At 43.1% G+C, this 17,536-nt stretch overlaps 2 protein-coding genes across 5 annotated transcripts in view; both read left to right on the top strand.

Annotated features, from left to right (window-relative positions):
* TGFBI (transforming growth factor beta induced) overlaps positions 1-17,536 on the top strand; it is a 170,670-nt gene that overhangs the window by 56,884 nt on the left and 96,250 nt on the right. The window lies entirely within an intron of this gene.
* SMAD5 (SMAD family member 5) overlaps positions 1,521-17,536 on the top strand; it is a 28,678-nt gene continuing 12,662 nt past the window's right edge. Inside the window, exon 1 of one of the 4 annotated variants that reach the window (XM_065734826.1) lies at positions 1,521-1,610. The gene's annotated coding sequence lies outside the window, so the exon portion shown is untranslated. Of the gene's footprint in view, positions 1,611-10,179; positions 10,310-10,355; positions 10,374-11,848; positions 11,876-17,536 lie in introns of those variants that run through there. The other 3 variants (XM_065734827.1, XM_065734829.1, XM_065734828.1) reach the window with 3 other exon arrangements.

Below are 17,536 nucleotides of genomic sequence, written 5' to 3'. Positions count from 1 at the left end.
TCTGTTGCTTCAGATGGCTCTTTTTGCCCACGTCATTAGCTCTGTCAGCTCTGTGTTTCTTTTTGAGATAGTGAACCAGCACTTTGTCTGCAATCTGAGATGCAGGTGCATCAGGAACTCACAGTGTTGTAATGATCATCTTTGCTTTGTTTGCCTTTCCTTTTCTAGGAATTCCTGCCATTCATTGCACTTCTTGGTGATCAAAAGTGTGCTCAACACCTGCATCAAACTATTATAAAACCTTGTTCATGACTAATAATAGGTTTTGGCACATTGGCTCAGATGTGACTTAATCCAATGTGTAACCTTACATTTATATTTACACCCAATGTCATCTGCCTTTTGACGGTGAAGTCTTCTTGCAGTTCTTCAGTCTACACCTTTGTGCTCCCTGACAACTTCATTGTTCACAGGTAACTTACTCCCTTCCAGCCTTAATCCCATCCCATGGAATAGGCTGAGCAGCACCAACATGTGCCCACTTGCCTGTGAAATTCCACTTTTTATAGCCAGAGATTTCCCTTGAGTAGTTACGCCTTCTTGGGAGACCACTGCCTCATTTCCCCTTGGCATATTTTCTTCCTTGTCAAAGGTGGGAGACATTATCAAGGGTCTTTTAGAAATCCAAAAAGAATACATCAACAAAGATATACCTGCCTCACATACTGACTGAACCCTTCAAAGAAATCTGAAGTCTAGCTTTACCGTGCCAAGCCCTGCTCATCCTTCCCCATGCCTTCCTCATGGGGGTCTGAGGCATCCTGCCTGCTCTTGTCTGCCAAATAACCCAAGTTCTGGCATGAGAACCCAACCCACAGTGGGGTTAAGAACCCCTTGGACAGGACTGAGCTGATAATTCAGACACAAATCTAGTCATATTCATGAAGACCAGTGGCTAATGATTAGACATAATGGCTAATAATTAGGCTTAATCATAAGTCTTAATAGTTTAACAATAAGTGCTTTGATTCTGCAAGCACCTAATCACACAGATTTTATTTTCTGCTCTAAGGGTGTGCAGCTGTCAGACTTCCTATTAGCTGGACTTTGAAACCTCTATGAGCTCTCCTGTCAGCACGACCGATCAGCTTTTATTGCGTTTAGCTCTGTAAATTCACAGCGAGAGCGATCTATTGTACTCCCATTTTTCAATACGGCCCCAGTTTTTGCCACCCTTATACAAGCATGCCAAGCAGTAAAGTGCAAGTCTAGAAGGCCTGCTATGAAGATCACTCATACAATTACCTGGCACTTTTTGAGGCGTTTGCGTGCATGCCTGTGGGTCCCTTCCAACTTGAGCTATTCTACGATTTGTAATTCTACTGCATGTATTTAATGTGTCCAGAACGTGCGGATGTGATTCATTTGTGAAGAGTTAAGCGTCCCCTGCGACGGCCCGCGCTCCCATCCCGCACAGCAACACAAGAGCCGTGGATGAGTTATTCATCGCCGTTCCGCGGCGCTGCTGAGCCCCGGGCCCCGCCGCAGCTCCGCCCCTCGGCCCGCGCTCGCCGGAATGAGAGAAACGGGGAGAAAAACAGCGACCGCCTGGGAGAGAGCTAGTGCAAAAGTAAAGGGGCAGAACGTGGAGCGGCACTAATGTTCTGAAGGTAAAGCCACGTCCTTTTGCTCTTTTGTTTGGTTGTTTTCTTTCCCCCCCCCCCCCCCCCCCCCCCATCCCCCCCTCCGAGCTTGCGGTAGTGCAGACCTACCCCAAAGCAGAGATGGCGTCACTTGATAAAAGTTCGCAGATTTTGCCGAGTTGCTTTCTGTTTGTTTGTTTCCCTTTTTTATTTATTTATTTTTATTTTTAAAGAGGGGCTGTCCTATTTGCAGCGCAGCTGGGCGAGGTGGCCGAGATCTAAATAGAAGCCTGCGGAGACATGTCCCGAGATAGCAACGGCGATAGCAGGGGCTATTGTTAACTTTAGGGATTCCGATTAAATCCTGACCTGTTAAGTATTTATTGAATGTGCAAAGAGATGGGGAATTGTCCTTAACTACACGAATTAAGTCAGAGCAGGGAGAAAGGTGTTGTTTTTTTCCCCTACCCCTCTCCCAAACCTACATTGGCACTTCCCAGTCTAACTCAGGGTCTGTGTGCTGAAGCACGGGCTGCTGTATGAACATTAAAGGACAAAACGTTTCAGCTTTGTTTCAGGGGTTATATTTCAGTTGGTTGAGCAAACTGGAGCATTTATTTTTCCGTTTCTGCGGCTCAGTCCAAACATAACATTCCAAAGGATAAAATCTGCTACAAAATAAAACCTACTTAGTGACAGCTGAAGTTACATTCACAGTCTAAAAATTATCTGAAAGCGCCTCGAGAATCCTAAATGTCATTCCCAAGATGCGGTGAATGGTAATTTGGGTTGTGAACTATTTTAGGGACAGTGCCTTAAATGGGCCCCATCTATGCAGCTGGAGCAAAAAGTTGATGAACTTTTCCTTTACAGTGTGAAACGTGAAGGTGCTTCGATAACAGCTGTAATGCCAACTTATTTCAGATTTGCAGAAGTGTAACACTGAAAATGTATTCTTCAAACGTTGATTTCCTCCCCCGTGTTTACTTTCTGAATGTATGTGGTAGGGCAGTGCTTGAAGAGTGGAAGAAGTCCCATCAGAGACAAAATACTGAAGGAAAAATAACTTTTGTCTGTTGTTATGAGCAACTGTTCAATGACCTCCTCATCTTGTTGGCTTCTCCCTCAAGTTTTAATTTCTGTTCTAGAAAACAATCCAGTTCCTTGTTCTCAAAAAATAACAACAGCAAAGTGGAAATAACTTTATAGTGAACAGAAGCAAATAACTGAAGACATGCTGTTCAGGACTGCACCCTGCTATGACCAGAAGCGCTTTTCTCCTATGACTGACGTTATCATACTTTGTATATGCAGATCTTGATACTGTGGAGGAAATTATTAAACCTGACTCTTCGGTCACGAGGGTGGAAAAGAAGTTGTGTCCCACAGTGTGCCACAGCATTTAAGTATGAGTCCCAAAGGCCTGGCACGGCATAACGTCAGGCTTTTTGTAGAGATGCACCCAGAAGGAGAAGGTCGGGTCCTGTCAGCTGCTCCATGGGAAAGCTTTAGCACTGTGCATTGCTTTCACTAATTGTTCGGTGTGGTGCAATCCTCAAGTGAGAAAGTGCTGTTAGAAAGTTGTCTTAGGACGATTTAATTAAGTTTAGATTTAGCTATTATAAAACGCAGTGTCCTCTTGACTGGTCTGAGCCAAGAGCATCTGCATAATGGCTGGAGAGATTTCAGCCATATTGTTCAGGCACATATAGTTGGAGGTATTATCTTTACTATCATAGATGCAATTACTGTAACAGATCCTTTCTATTTCAGATTGCTCCTTTTTCCTTTTACTTTCTTCTAAGGACATGCTGTACCTTTCTTCATTTTAAAATACTGATTTTACTCATGAGGAAACATTGTTTTTTTTTTTCTTTTTTTTTTTTAATCTCTGAGTGTGTTTCTGTTTATAGTATTCAAGCTTCTCCATAGAGTGGGTGTAACCAGGAGAAGAATTCGGTCCATAATGCGAGCTAAATTTTCAGTGCTTCCACTATTTAGAGCGCTGCTGTGTTTAAAAATAGCTTCCCTGTGGTTTTGGCCATGGAGCCACAAATACAAGTTTTCAGCACAGAGTTATTGTGGATGTTGGTCCCAACTCTCACTACAAGAAATGGAATCCCAGCTCATGACTGTGTCAACAGATGGCTGTGCTGAATGTGAGCTTGCATGTCCGATCTCCTCTCCTGTCCCAAAGTCAGAATTTGTCCCACCCAAATGCCAGAGGGGAGCAAGCTCAGAAGGCAGAGCTTGGCCTTGGGAGTGAAAAACCCTGGGGAAAAACTGAGGCCATGCTCAGGTTTTCATGAGGTGGTAACTTGGAAGAATGTACACAGAAGGCTCCAAGTGTGGCTGACAATGGAGAAAGTTAAGCAGGTGGTGGGGAGGTGAGTGAACCATCAAGGAAAAAAATGAAAACCAGTTTTATTCACAGCTAACATTGAGCACAGTTGACAAAAAAGAAAGCTCAGTGATGGTGTAATGGTGCATCTTTGTCGTCTTCAAGTTGTTGCAGGCAGCTTTCAGTGGGGGGGGGGCTAACTTTTACGAGTTCAGCAGTGAGGGTCAAACTCCATGAAGTGTCCTTTCATTGTGAGGTTATGTTGTGGAAATGGTTGAACATACAGGCTTAGAAGAATGGTAGTGAGAGTACTGTGTATCTATTTAGTGTTGAAGTAATGGTGAGTGGAAGACAGGAGGCAGTGTAGAAAAGCAGCAACGCTGGAAGAATATTGAAAGGAATTATAACATTTTAAATTCTTTTATTTATCATTTCTGCTGGGAGTGTGTATAACTTGGTGTTAATCAGCTGGGACATTTCTTCCATTTCTCCGGGGAGGTTTCTGCCTCCCATTCCAAGAAGCAGATTCAGCCCAGCAGTACTTTGCCCTGACCAAATGCTATGCACAGGTTTCAGTGGTAGAGGGTTCGTGCTTTGATAGAGCAGTGGTATTTTCAGTGGTAGAGGGTTCGCCTTTTGACTTTGAGACCATTCTCGGAGTTCTCAGGCAAAGCCTCTTCTTGATTACTTCTCAGCCATCTTTCTCTTCCTGTGGTGTCCTGTTATCCTTAGGACTCTGACTATTTTGTCGGGTCTTTTGAAATGTAAGGTGAACGGTGTGTTCAGTTTTGAACCTTGAGCTGACTCTAAGATCTGTCATCTCAAGTAGCATCTCTAATATATTCACATTTTTATTCCGTAGAGTGTGACAAGATAATGTTGATTTGAACTGACAAAACCTTTACACAATGTCTTTGTTTTGAACAACTTAGAGATGAAACAGTACTGTTACCTGTTTGATCTCATTTATCCTTTCAGTCTAGTAAGAAAAGTTGGCAGCTTTAAACTCGCTTGGAAGTGCATCTTTGGCTTACCTTCCCTCCCTGATCTACAGTCCCATGTTAACGTCTTATATCTATAGCTTCAGGAAACAGGAGTAATCCTCCTCTCTCCTTCTCCCTATCGCTGTGTGAGTAATGTCAGATTTCCAGAAGTGTGACTGTAACAGTAATAGGGATCTGAATGGCTGTGTGCCAGCTAGCATAACTTCACAGCAGCCCACATCACCAAAGGCTTAAACGCTTCTAATAAATAAACACTTCTAATATATTCCATCCAGACACTAAGCATTTTTTTTTCCCAGTTAGATTTAACTTTCTTCTGTGTGCGACGTGATGTACACAATGTTTGTATTGTTTCTTGCTGTGAGGCAGCCGCTTACCGCCCGTGTGCTGGCACTCAGCGTGCTGTACAGTGTGAGGTTATTTAAGAGGACCAAATGGTGAATGCTACCTTCCTTCCCACTGCCTGAAATCTGCTCAAACATAACACTCTTTTTTCTGCCTCAAAAACATACGTAAAAGGTATGTATAGTATGTTAGCCCCTCCTTAGCCTTTCCCACCCTGAACATTTTCAAATAGGGATGGCATGTGCCAAAAAAATATGTATATGTATTCCTTTCACAGCATTTTCCCCTCCCCCCATTTCTCCCCAGCTGACAGCTGTGAGAGTGTAACTTTCAGCAACTATCCTATCCAGTTCCCCTGATTCTGTTTTTGAGTTGGATTTGGTTAAAACATGTAAGTCGTCTTTCACACTACAGGGTTTTTTTAAACATAGTTATGAAGTGGCTTTGCCAATGGCAGTGTTTGGTGTGGCTAGAGACACGGCAGCTTTGTTTGTTTGTTTTTAATGTATGTGTTAAAATAATAATTCCTCCCCTCCTGTCAACTTACTAAGTTGTCAGAGAACTGAGTGAATGATGCAGCTATCTCAGAAATCACAGGGAGGTCAAAGTTTCATAATAAGCTATTTTTTGTCAAGATTATTTCCTTATAATTCAAACAGTCGATTTCATTTTCTAACTATTTCAAGCCAAACAGAAAATGCTATTAGCCAATAAGAGGGATCACACTCAAAATGTAGTGCGAAAATCAGAAGAATGTAATTTAAGGTACTTGTTGAACTCCGAGGTTTGAGGCTGTGCAAGGCCTGATACAAAGAGGTGGCAATTTTTCAGTTGATTAGTTTGTACTTTGATCAGACTGTAGGGTTATAGCTCCAACATAAACACGTACAGCTGCTCAGGTTTTACGAGAAGACAGTTTTCTGTCTTCACTGCCATTAGGCTGTGTGCAGAGGAATGTGAGACAGGTAGTTGTACTTGAGTTGATTTTACAAGGCCAGAGGAAATGTGTAAAGATGTGTGCAGTTGTTTCAGTGGAATCTGAACACACAATTATAATTAAATTGTTGAGGTAATAAGGTTAGCTAGTTCCTTAGATGATCAGAGTTGCATGTCTGTATTTTGAAAATTCCAGGTTTGCCGTTGCTAAAAGAGGATTGATGGACTCGTGAGCTGTGAAATCAAGTGATTTCTGGAAGCTACAGTCAGGATGCCTTGGGTCTACTTGCTGCAAGCCCCTCATTGAACTTGTTACTACAGTACACCTACCGAAGTATGGAACTAGAGATTTCTAAGTGATGAAATCTAGTAGACAGAGTAGGTGGTGTTATTTTATTGTCACCTTAAGGATGTACAATTTTGGATCATTAGATGGCAAATGTAATTTACTTTATCCTGATAATCACTGTGTTGCAAGCAGACATGCCTAACTTGCCAGGAGTTTTAAACTGAGAACTTTGCACAGCTTCATTTTAGAAAACTTGCAGTTTTCTCTGTCCTCTCCCATATGTTTGCATGCACACCTGCAGTGCTCCTCATCAGCAGAGTTCCAGTACCTCTGCAGGAGGAAGCACACCAGAGCTCTGCCTTGTGGCCTTGCTTGACAACATACAACTGTTTTGTAACTTCTTAATAAGAGAACATTTTGTTTTGTAGAGACACGATGGCTGGCACATGAACAACACCTAAAATGCCTGCTGCCAATTTGTTGTTTGTTACTTGGTTTATTAATTAAGTTACACAAAAGATTTGGAAAAAGACCAACAGTTGTTTTTTTGTTTCTTTTTTGTCCCATATTTTGGACTGCCTAGCCAAAGGAGAACAATTGCTGTGCAGAGATGCATAGGAGTCCCCAAAGGAGGTTAGCTCCATTCTTTCACTAAATTAGACTGAAGCCATACACCTTCACTGTTGTCATAAACTTTAGTAGAGATATCCTGTTGGTCTATTCATTGACCTCTGTATAGATCTGATCAGAGTACACCAGCACAAAAAAAACCCAACTTGTGTTGGCATTAAAAATAATCAAAAGCCACATGGTGGTGAGCCAGAAAATAATTTCCTAAAAGTGAAAACATGTTTGAAATTGAAACTTCAGTTTGGCTCACTGGATATTTTTCCCATTTCTACAACCTTTACCTTGCTTTTTCTTGTTTTTGTTTTTTTTCTTCAGTGACACAAAGCGTAGGGTTTCATGTGGTTTCTTGCTGGCTTAATTATGTAACATGTATAATACATTGTAGAGATACAATCATTTTTCTTTCCATTTGCCTGTTTCTAATATTTTTTGCCAAAAAGATATCTTTTAATACCAAGATTTGGTTGGCATGCCCAATGCAGTGGATACAACAGATTCTTAAATGCTGGAAGTCGGTGTCCTGCAAGAGATAAAAATTAGTATAGAAATGATGGTTTGGCCTAGTATATCCTTCCTCAGGGATATTTTTGCCAGAGGAAGTAACTTTTCTCTAGAAATTTCTGTAGTGGATCAGGCTGGGATTCAGCTGAGCTCAGCAGAGTGTCTGAAAAGCTCTCTGGTCAGGGCTCTTTTAAGGCACCTTTGGGTTATGATCTAGTTAGTAGTCTTCCTGCAGAAGTTTCCTCTTAAGATCATTCTGTGGGCTAAAGTGTGAAATACTTTGCCCTATTTGTGCATCTTCTTTTTACCCACAGGAAGTTAAGCTTCTCGGTGCCAGCACTTCGGGCCTTGGCAACACATTGCAGCGAGCAGTTCTACCTGCAGTGCAGAACACATTAGGCCTTCCATGCAGGCCCCTAAAACTTCCCTGTCAGTCTGTCCTTATAAGAGCCTTTTGCATGGAAAACTAATTTTTGTTACTGATATCAGTGGAAATATGCACGTTCTTCAGATCTAGCTGAAGTCTAGGGTTTTGGAGTTCCTAACTTCTGTGGTCTGTTGAGGGAGATGGCAAAAACGGAAAGGTTCAAGTCCTGGTGTGGAACTTGAGACCCTTGTATCCATCAATGTATCACAGCATCATAGAATGGCCTGGGTTGAAAAGGACCTCAAAGATCATCTAGTTTCAACCCCCCCTGCTGCAGGCAGTCACCAACCACTACAGCAGGCTACCCAGAGCCATGTCCAGTCTTGTCCTGAATGCCTCCAGTGATGGGGCATCCACAACCTCTCTGAGCAACCCGTTCCAGTATGTCACCACCCTCTGAGTGAAAAGCTTCCTCCTAATATCTAACCTTAATCTCCCCTTAGTTTAAAACTTTTCCCCCTTGTCCTGTCACTATCAATACACGTAAATAATCACTCCCCCTCCTGTTTATACACTCTCTTCAAGTACTGGAAGGCCACAGTGAGGTCTCCCCGGTGCCTTCTCTTCTCCTAGCTAAACAAGCCCAGTTCCCTCAACCTCTTCTCGTAGGAGAGGTGCTCCCGCCCTCTGATCATTTAGTGGCCCTCCTCTGGACCCATTCCAAGAGCTCTGCATCTTTCTTGTGCTGGGGGCACCTCCCTCTCCCTGCTGGCCACCCCTTTTTGAATGTACCCAGGATATAGTTGGCCCTCTGGGCTGCGAGCACAAACTGCTAACCTTTTTTGGACCTTAGCTGTGCCTCAACACCACACACAGAGCTCAGGGACACAGAACATCCCCCAGCGCTCAGGCCAAGGCCGGTGCCAGGCTGTGGGAGACAGAATCACAGAATGGCCTGGGTTGGAAGGAGCCACAGGCAGGGCCACTAACCTCCCCATTTAATACTAGACCAGGCTGCCCAGGGCCCCATCCAATCTGGCTTTGAACACCTCTAGGGACAGGGCATCCACAACCTCTCTGGGCAGCCCGTTCGAGCACCTCACCACTCTCATCGTAAAGAACTTCCCCTGACATCCAACCTAAATCTTCCCTCCCTCAACTTAAAACCATTTTCCCTTGTCCTGCTGTTATCTACCCTTTCAAAGAGCTGACTCCCCTCCTGTTTATAGGCTCCTTTAGGCACTGAAAGGCTGCAAGGAGGTCGCCCTGCAGCCTTCTTTTCTCCAGGCTGAGCAAGCCCAGCTCTCTCAGCCTGTCTTCATAGGGGAGGTGCGCCAGCCCCCTGATCATCTTCATGGTTCTCCTTTGGACCCTCTCCTACAGCTCTGTCTTTCTTGTACTGGGGGCTGCAGACCAGGACACAATACTCCAGATGGGGCCTCACAAGAGCAGAGTAGAGAGGGGCAATCACCTCCCTGTCCCTGCTGGCCACCCATCTCCTGATGGAGCCCAGGATACCATTGGCTTTTTGAGCTGTAAGAGCACACTGCTGACTCATGTTAAGTTTTTCATCCATCAGGACCCCCAGCCTTCTCTGCAGGACTGCTCTCAAGGACTGCACCTTCCAGTCTGTATCGATGCCTGGGATTCCTCTGGCCCAATTGCAGAACCTTGTACTTTGCTGTGCTGAACCTCATTAGGTTCACCCAGGCTCAGCTTTCAAGTCTGTTGAGGTCCCTCTGAATGGCATGCCTTCCTTCCACCGTGTCATCAGCAGATGTCATTGATAAAGACGTTGAAGAGCTCCGGTCCCAGGGGCAGCCGGGGCTGGCTCCCATGTCGCAGTGCCCCGGTTAGGCCTCAGCTCTACCTTCCTCTCCACGGGGCCGTGTGGGGCAGCGCGGAGCTGAAGGAAAACTTATTCCTCCGCTTTTGCGGTAAATGACACTGGGGACGACAACACGCGGACACCTCGTATTATTTTACTGTCGTTATTTTGTTTTATTTAGCGGCTACGGGGAACGACTCCCACCGAGCCCTTCCGCCTCTCCCCCCTCAGCGCTCCCGCGGCGTCCGCTTCCTCCCGACCGCCGCGCGGGGCGGCAGCGCGCATGCGCCGCGCTCCTCATCCTCCCCTCCACCCCACTCCCCCCGCCCTTCGCGCACATCCGGGTCCCGGCGCTGGCCCCGCCGGCGCCGCCGCGCCGCTGTCCCCTCCGCGGGCGCCGCATAAAGTTTTGTTGAGAGCGGGCGGCCGAGGCCCAGCCGCCGCCTCCAGCTTTAACGGACGGAGGCCGCCTCGTTCCGCGCCGGGTGGGTCGGGGCGCCCCGAGGGCAGCCCGAGGAGTGGGGGGGGGTCGGCGCGGCCGGGCTTGTGGTGAGGCGGGGGGAAGCCGCGGGCCCGCTGGGAAACTTTCTTCCTCCTCGCGTTCCCTGCGGCGGGCGGTGGGGGCCCTCCCAGGCGCGCGGGGCCTCGGAGGGGATCGCATTCGGTGCTGACAGCGGGGGGCGGCCGGGCCGGGCCGGGCCGTGGGCGGGCGGGGGGAGAGGGGGCAGCCCCGCTCCGTGCCCGCTGCAGCGCTCCGTGCGCCAAACTGGAGAAGCGCGCTGTTGCAATGCTAATGAGAGGTTGGAGGGTTTTTTTTCTTTCTTTCTTTATTATATATATATATATTTAAGACGAGGAACACTCTGCTTTTCTAAGGCCTTAAGGCCTGGGCAGATCTGGACAGACGAAAGCGTGGAGTGATAAAAACCCCGTGCGCGGAGCGCTTTGGTAAAAGAGGCACTTTCTTGCAGCACGCTTGTCCAGCTCACTGCTCCGCCTGTACTGACAGCTGCTTGGCAACAGATGCATGGAGAGGGGCAAGTTTGGTTTTCTGGGGACTGTAAAGTTAATAGGAGGAAATATGGTCTTGTGGTTAAAGCACAAGACTGGGAATCAAGTGATCAGCGTCCTCTTCTTAATGGAGTTTCTGGTAAGAGTTTAAGTGAATTCATTTGAGCATATTCCTCAGGAAGATGAGTACAGCGGGTTTCCCAGAGGCTTACTGATAGCTGTTGAATCTCTTAGTGGAATCCATGGGTTTATAGATCTATTCAGTGGATGGTGAGAGCATCTGCTGTAACAAAACGTTTGAAGAATAACTGTCAAGGTGTGTGCTAGGCTGTACATTTTGTGTTGGGAAATGAGATTGTCAGCATGCGATGGCTTTAGATGAAATCTCACGTTGGTTTTCATTCCTTTGTTAATTTCATGTAATTTATCTGCCACACGTGGCTTTAAAATCGTGCACACTCAGACTAGTGTTGTGCACTGCAGTTCTTGATTATGGGAGTTATGCATGGAGTATCCTCCCAATACTCTGAACGATGAGAGAATCTGATTGAAGAGGAAGGTGAGAGTGGTACAGACGTTTCACAGTCACGTGCCCGTGCTCTTCAAAAGCTCTAATACTTTATGAAGTTGGCAGCTGTTGGTACTGGAAGTTAATAGAAGAAGCAAATAACTTAATTGAAGATGTTTCATAATTAGCGTGTTGTAACTTTTGAGTGCTCTGTCTGTGTAGGGTGTTGCTGAATTTAATGTCTTAATCCCTGCTGTTTGATAGTGGTTTACTCTTACATCTGATATTGAAATTTTGTTCCCTTGGTCTTGAAATTGTTGGTAAGTGCTTAATGGCACCTATTTTTGTAAACAAAAATGCTGCAAACCTTGCTCTTGCTGGTGTACATGTCCCCACACCTTTATTTTCCTTTAAAATACGGTGAAAATGCACTTGATGGGGGAATTTTCTTGTTTTTTTTTTCTTTCTTTTTTTTCTCCAGGAGAGAATTTCCTAGTGGAAGCCCAGGAAGTGCACGAGATGGGTAGTTATGGTAGGGGTGACAAATAGGAAAAGAGGACGAGTAGCTTCCTTTGCATTTCTCTCTCTTGATCACAAAAGGTCGCAGTGAAAGGGTGTGCAGCAGTATGCTGCATGCAGCTGCAGTGGGTGCTTTTTGTTGGATGTTCAGAGTTTTAACCTGTGATGAACCTGAAGGAATTGCAGCTTTGGGCCCTGTGCTTCTTGGTTCTTGTTATGAAGTCCAATTTGTTCATCTTGCAGCTTGAGCAGATAATCTCTTTTGCAAAGTTTTCAGGATGGTACATTATCTGAGCTGGAAGAAATTCCATCTCTCAAGATAGCGTGCTAATGCACTATTAAGTGTAGTTTGTATTTCTGTAGTTTGTCTAATGGCCTTTGAAAATTATGCTGCGATCTGAAATGTTCCAGAGGACACTTTTAATATCAGTAGGATGTTTTCTGTATTCTGTTTATGGCTCTCTAGAGAAAACTCTTCAAAATCCTTTGTTCCCCTCAGCCAAACTGTATACCTGCAGCACTACTGCTGTGGTAATTCAATACAAGTCTGTATTCCTTCCTTTTCTGCCAGTTAAATGCTTCATGTTGATTAAAACAAATGTTTATTTTAATGTCTCTGCTAGCTTTGTTAAAATTGGTTTGAATGCGTTCGTGTTTTTTCTTAAAAGGTCTTGAGATGATTTTTTTAGTGGCAGATTTGTTTTGTTGAAGTAAGGAGCTGATGCTCAGAATTAGAAGATATTTGTTCTTAATGTTAGCTGAGAACACTTGAGGTGTTTCACGGCTAACGCTGATAAACAACTCATTACAAACGAGTTGAACAGCAGTTCAGGACTTTAGCAGTTATCATTAGTCACAGTGCAAGTTCCTGTGCTGTTTTCTGGAGGCCTTTTCAGCGGTGCTTCTGTGACCACGTAGAAAAGTTTGGCTGGCACTTCAGTGTGCTTGACCAGTGTGGGTTGGCAAGATACAGGCTGCTGTCTGCCAAGTCTGTATCCCTGCTGACCTACCACCAAGGTTGTGCCTGCCAGGACTGTCATCCTTGACAGAGGATCTTTGTCAGAATTGCTGCTACTGATCCACCAACTATGAGGTAGTGTCTCTGAATTCTGGGTCAGTGGATGTCACAAACTGACAAATTTAGAATACTTCGCCATTCATTCATTCTGTGCAAGGGGGAAAAAAAAAAGCTCACTGAATTACTATTGTCAGTGTTTCCCTCCAAATCCTGTAGCTTTTGTAAACTTGTCACAGTCTTAATGCAGTTCACTTGGAATGGACGTATGCACGCGTGTACAACTTCATTTTTTCCCCCCTCTAATAAAGCTTTATGGAAGTCTGTAGTCCCTGCTTTCTGGTTGTTAGCAATTCATATATTTGGTGGCAGTGTTAAGGATTTTATTCTTTAACAAAGGTTTTCATATGAGCAGCTAAATTTTTGTGAAGCTTTGTTCAGCATGTTAATTCTTTGTGTATTTTAGGGCTTTGGTAAAGTATAAGCGTGTCCTATTTTTACTTTATTTTTTTTCCAATGGAGTATAGAGTCCATTTTAAACGTTGTTTGCTTGACCTTGCCTACCAGTAGAGTTTTTATTTTCACATGTAGTGAACTTCAATGACATCCTTGTATGTGAATTTAATTAAGAAGGGGATGCCAGCTTGTAGTTATCTGCCATGGTTAGGATAGATCCTGAATAACCTGAAGAATGTGAGGCAGTGTGAGGGCTGACCTTCAGAAGTGCTTCCTGTGGTACGTGATGACGTTTTTCAGTGTAATGATGCTTCTGGAAAATGCCAATTAGCTGAAATAGGAGAGTGAGAGAACACAGGTTTCTGGTGAAACACTTAGAGGAGAGATTTTAGTTTTTGGATAGTAGTTCTCAAAAGCTACAAATTCTAAGTTGAGTAAGAAGAGCAATTTCTAATACCAGACCTGTGTGAGCATGTGATTTGTCTGTTCTAAATGGATACCTTAAGAAGTAGGTACTAACTTCTTTCCAGATTGGAAAGGTTTGTGTGTTGTTTTTTTCTCTCTCTGACTCCCTCGCTTCTATATCACTCTTGAACTATTTCTGTCATGGTGCAAAATGAATTTAAACTTTCTATTCTATGGTCACATTTTCTTCTGCTGTTTCCTTGGCGTCATTTGGAAATGAGATGCTTTTGAGATGCAGTGGAGTCCTCGTGAGCTCTTTCTGATTGGACCTCTTTTGTGATACAGATCATTATCACTTGTTCTGTGATTTCTTTTTTTCAGTGAGTTATAAGAAGACTCTCAAGAAAAACCAAAATCATCACCTTTGTTATCTGAGCTGTATGGCTTTTATGATTCAGTTCTGCCTTGTACAATGCATTTCTTGGGCTTGGCCTCCCCATTTTTGTTTCAAGAAGTCCTAGTTAAATACTTCTCAGCTGACAAGAGTTACATGCTTCATTTTTTTTAAGCTGTGCTCGATGATGTACAGATGTGGAAATGAAAGGAAGAAGTACTGTGTGAGAGAGCCATGTCTGAAGTTGTTAATGCAGTTTTTGTTTGGAGAGCCAGTCACGGTTAATAAAATTTGTGAAGATACCAGACAATTCTTTTTTGTTCTTGTTTACATGTATTACTAGTTAGACTGTATTGCCTTACAAGGCATGTTTAAAGCAAAGAGATCTTGTGCTGGTATAAAAGCAGCAACGTTTTTGTCAACTAGATGTCCCTTTAGATGTACAAGTCCAGTTCTGATGGTATCCTCCATAAAATCTCTTTTCATCTTTTACTTACCCCAGGGGGAGGAGGGGAGATGAATTAAACAAATCATTGATAATATTCTCAATGAGAAAGATGTCACGTAGGAAAATATTTTGTGTTCCAAAGCTGTAGTGATAGCTGGGAATTGTTGCCCAACTTCCTAAGTGTGACCTGAGGATTAATTTTAACCGTAATGTGCAGGGAAAAATTATGGAACTAACATTTATTCTGTGTTTGTCCTCAAGAAAAGACTAATTAATGCCATTGCATTTAAAAAGGAAAGAAGGATCTGACTGAAGCCAGGTGAAATGTATGAGGCTGTACTTTCAGATAGTTATAAAAACGTACTGGTTGCTGAATATATTGTAACGAGCTGTTATACACTGTAACTGAGTTTTTTAAGCTTTATCTATGAGTGTTAGTGTATGTATGGAGTTAAAATGCTGGAGCAGTTCACATCTGAAGGGGTAATTAGGCTTGGCACAAGAACTGTCTGCAAAACAGTTTTAACTGGCAGGTCTGAAGCAGTTCTAATAAACTACCAACTGTGGGGCTTAGTTAGAGGGTCTGGTTTGTTTATGTTATGAAGTTGAGTGTCAAATAAGTTTCTAATCAGGAGCAGTGAAATTCATGTTTCAGATTGAGTGGACTACTTGATTAATACTACTTAAAATTTAGATCTTGCAGGTGGGAAATTCTGAGCTTGGAAGTGGTGGCAGTGGTGCTCAGAAGTAGTACCAGTATTTGTGAGTAGTGTAGTTAAGTAGCTTTGTTTGTAGTTGGCTTGATGAGATATTAAGAAGGGATTCATACAGCTAGTTTCCTTCCATTTGCTCTACTCTTCTTTAGTAGGACCTTTATAAATAACATCTTCCTCGAAGTCTGTCTTGGGTGCAGCCCTTGCTTCCTTTTGTTTTCACCCATTAAAAGCCCCCTTGTGTCATTTCATGCAATACATTACTCTGCAACATGTTTTTCAGCCAAGATTCTCATGTAGCTTTTCTGAAATTTCTACAGTGAAAGAAGGTAATATGTGCTAGACCTTCTGCCTCAAGGAAATTTAAGAAAGCTTTTCTTTTTCCCCCTAAGAAAGTTGTTGCCTGCTGATTCTGGAGGCTCAACAGTGTGAGTAATTCCTGTGACATTATGAATGGAAATGTAACTCATTTGTCACATGTATATTTTTCTGCTCTCATATCTTTACTGTGTTGTGCTGCAGTCATAACTGGTAACGTGTGTCTAAAACCTTGGAAGAAATTGGTTGTAAATGTGGATGATCTGGTGAAGCTGATCCTAGTAGAATATATAGAAACCTAGGCATGATTATATAAAACCTGTCAGTCATTAGGTGCTGAGATGACTTCAGATGAAAGTAAATGTTTTTAATGTGCTTTTTGCACCTTATGTAGAAGTTTTAAAACGCCTGAAGAGTTGTAGCTTCTACGTGAGGATGTTTGATTCCTGTACATAAATGCCTGAACCCATGCTTTGTGACCTTAAATGGCTCCAAGGAAGGAAAGGCTTCAAGACTATGAATAATTTTTGAATCTTTTTAACACTGTTTTGGCACTTTTTAAATGAAAAAGCTGTAACCATTCAGTGTTCTTTATTCCAAAATGAACTTCTTGGAGGCCTATAATGAGATGGATTCAGTGTCCCTTGTACTTCTGGAAGCCTGACAGTAGCTTGTTGCTGGATTTCTTTTTCCTCACACTGCTCTTGAGCAGGTAAGAATACACTTCAGCAAAAGAGTCCAGAAAGCAGCATGGGTGGCCGGGATGGATTTATTGAAACTATTAGTGTCACTTACAACTTCAGCAGTATCGTTTTTCAGTGGTTGTGAGGTTGGAAGATTTGATGAGATCTGTTACAGTGCTTCAGGACAGTACTTGTTCTGCTGGGTTTTGCTTTTGGTGATAGGGGTTCTGACCAATGTAAAGTTTTGAGGACAGATTTTTTTTTTTTTGCAGTTATTGTTTATAGAGACAAAGTCATTTATCAAAATTCTCTTGACTTGTCCTGCAAATACCAGTTAGTGTAGAGAATTGCTTCAGTAGAGCTGTTCCAGCTTTCCTTGCTTCCAGTGAGCTTGTTTATCCTGAGTGCATACTTGTGTGTAAACGATGTTGAAATGATATACAACCAGTAAAATTTCATTCCCTACTACTGCATGGACTGTTATGTTTGAAATACTGAAAGAAAAGGACGTGATCATAGAACATGGGGCAGTTGTGGTGGAATAGATTACTCAAAAGAGCTAAGAGGCTTTTATTGAAATCTCCTTTGAGTGTAACTTTGAGCAGGATTTTCTAGTGCAGGTTCTGCCTTCATGCTTACAGTTCTTTGAAAGCATAGTTGAAAAACAGGAGTTTTAAATTGTCATCTCGTTGGCCTAAGATTCTAGGTGGGTTCATTTCCTTTCTAGGGGTGTGAGCAGCTTCTGAAATCTTAAAGCTATTGAATGTACCCAAGGCTTGGAAGTAAGTCAGTTGTGACTATAAACAGCTTTTACTTTTTAGAACACTGAACTATTATCCACAGTAAAAGAAGTTTAGTCTGGTTTTGGCCAAGTTTATCTCCCTTTATGTATTTCCTGTTACTTTGAAGGGTGAAAAGGCTCTCATGTGCAAGTGTCCTGGGGAACTAAACTTATGCTGGAGATTTGCCATGTCCATTCTTAAGAAAGTCAGTGAAACAGAATCGCTTTTTTTCTTTCATTTTTGCAGTACCCTCTTCTGAGGACCTGGTGAGACAGTGGGAGATATCAGACTTGAAAATTTCTCCTTGTTTTGATTGTGTTTGTTTTTATCTTCCTTTTATTTCTGTATTACTGAAAAGCTAAAGAATCAAAAAGTACTGGTGGGATTAAGCAGTGAGTGAAATAAGTGATTTTTTTTTTCTGTGAAAAGTTGGTTATAAAACTTGTATTCTTCATCACAT

The sequence above is a fragment of the Cyrtonyx montezumae genome, unplaced genomic scaffold (assembly GCF_038088225.1).
Source record: "Cyrtonyx montezumae isolate F1298 unplaced genomic scaffold, pur_monq_1.0 scaffold_18, whole genome shotgun sequence".
Lineage (NCBI taxonomy): Eukaryota > Metazoa > Chordata > Aves > Galliformes > Odontophoridae > Cyrtonyx > Cyrtonyx montezumae.
The sequence above is the reverse complement of the archived record's forward strand: the minus strand, read 5'-3'. Positions and strand labels throughout refer to the sequence as shown.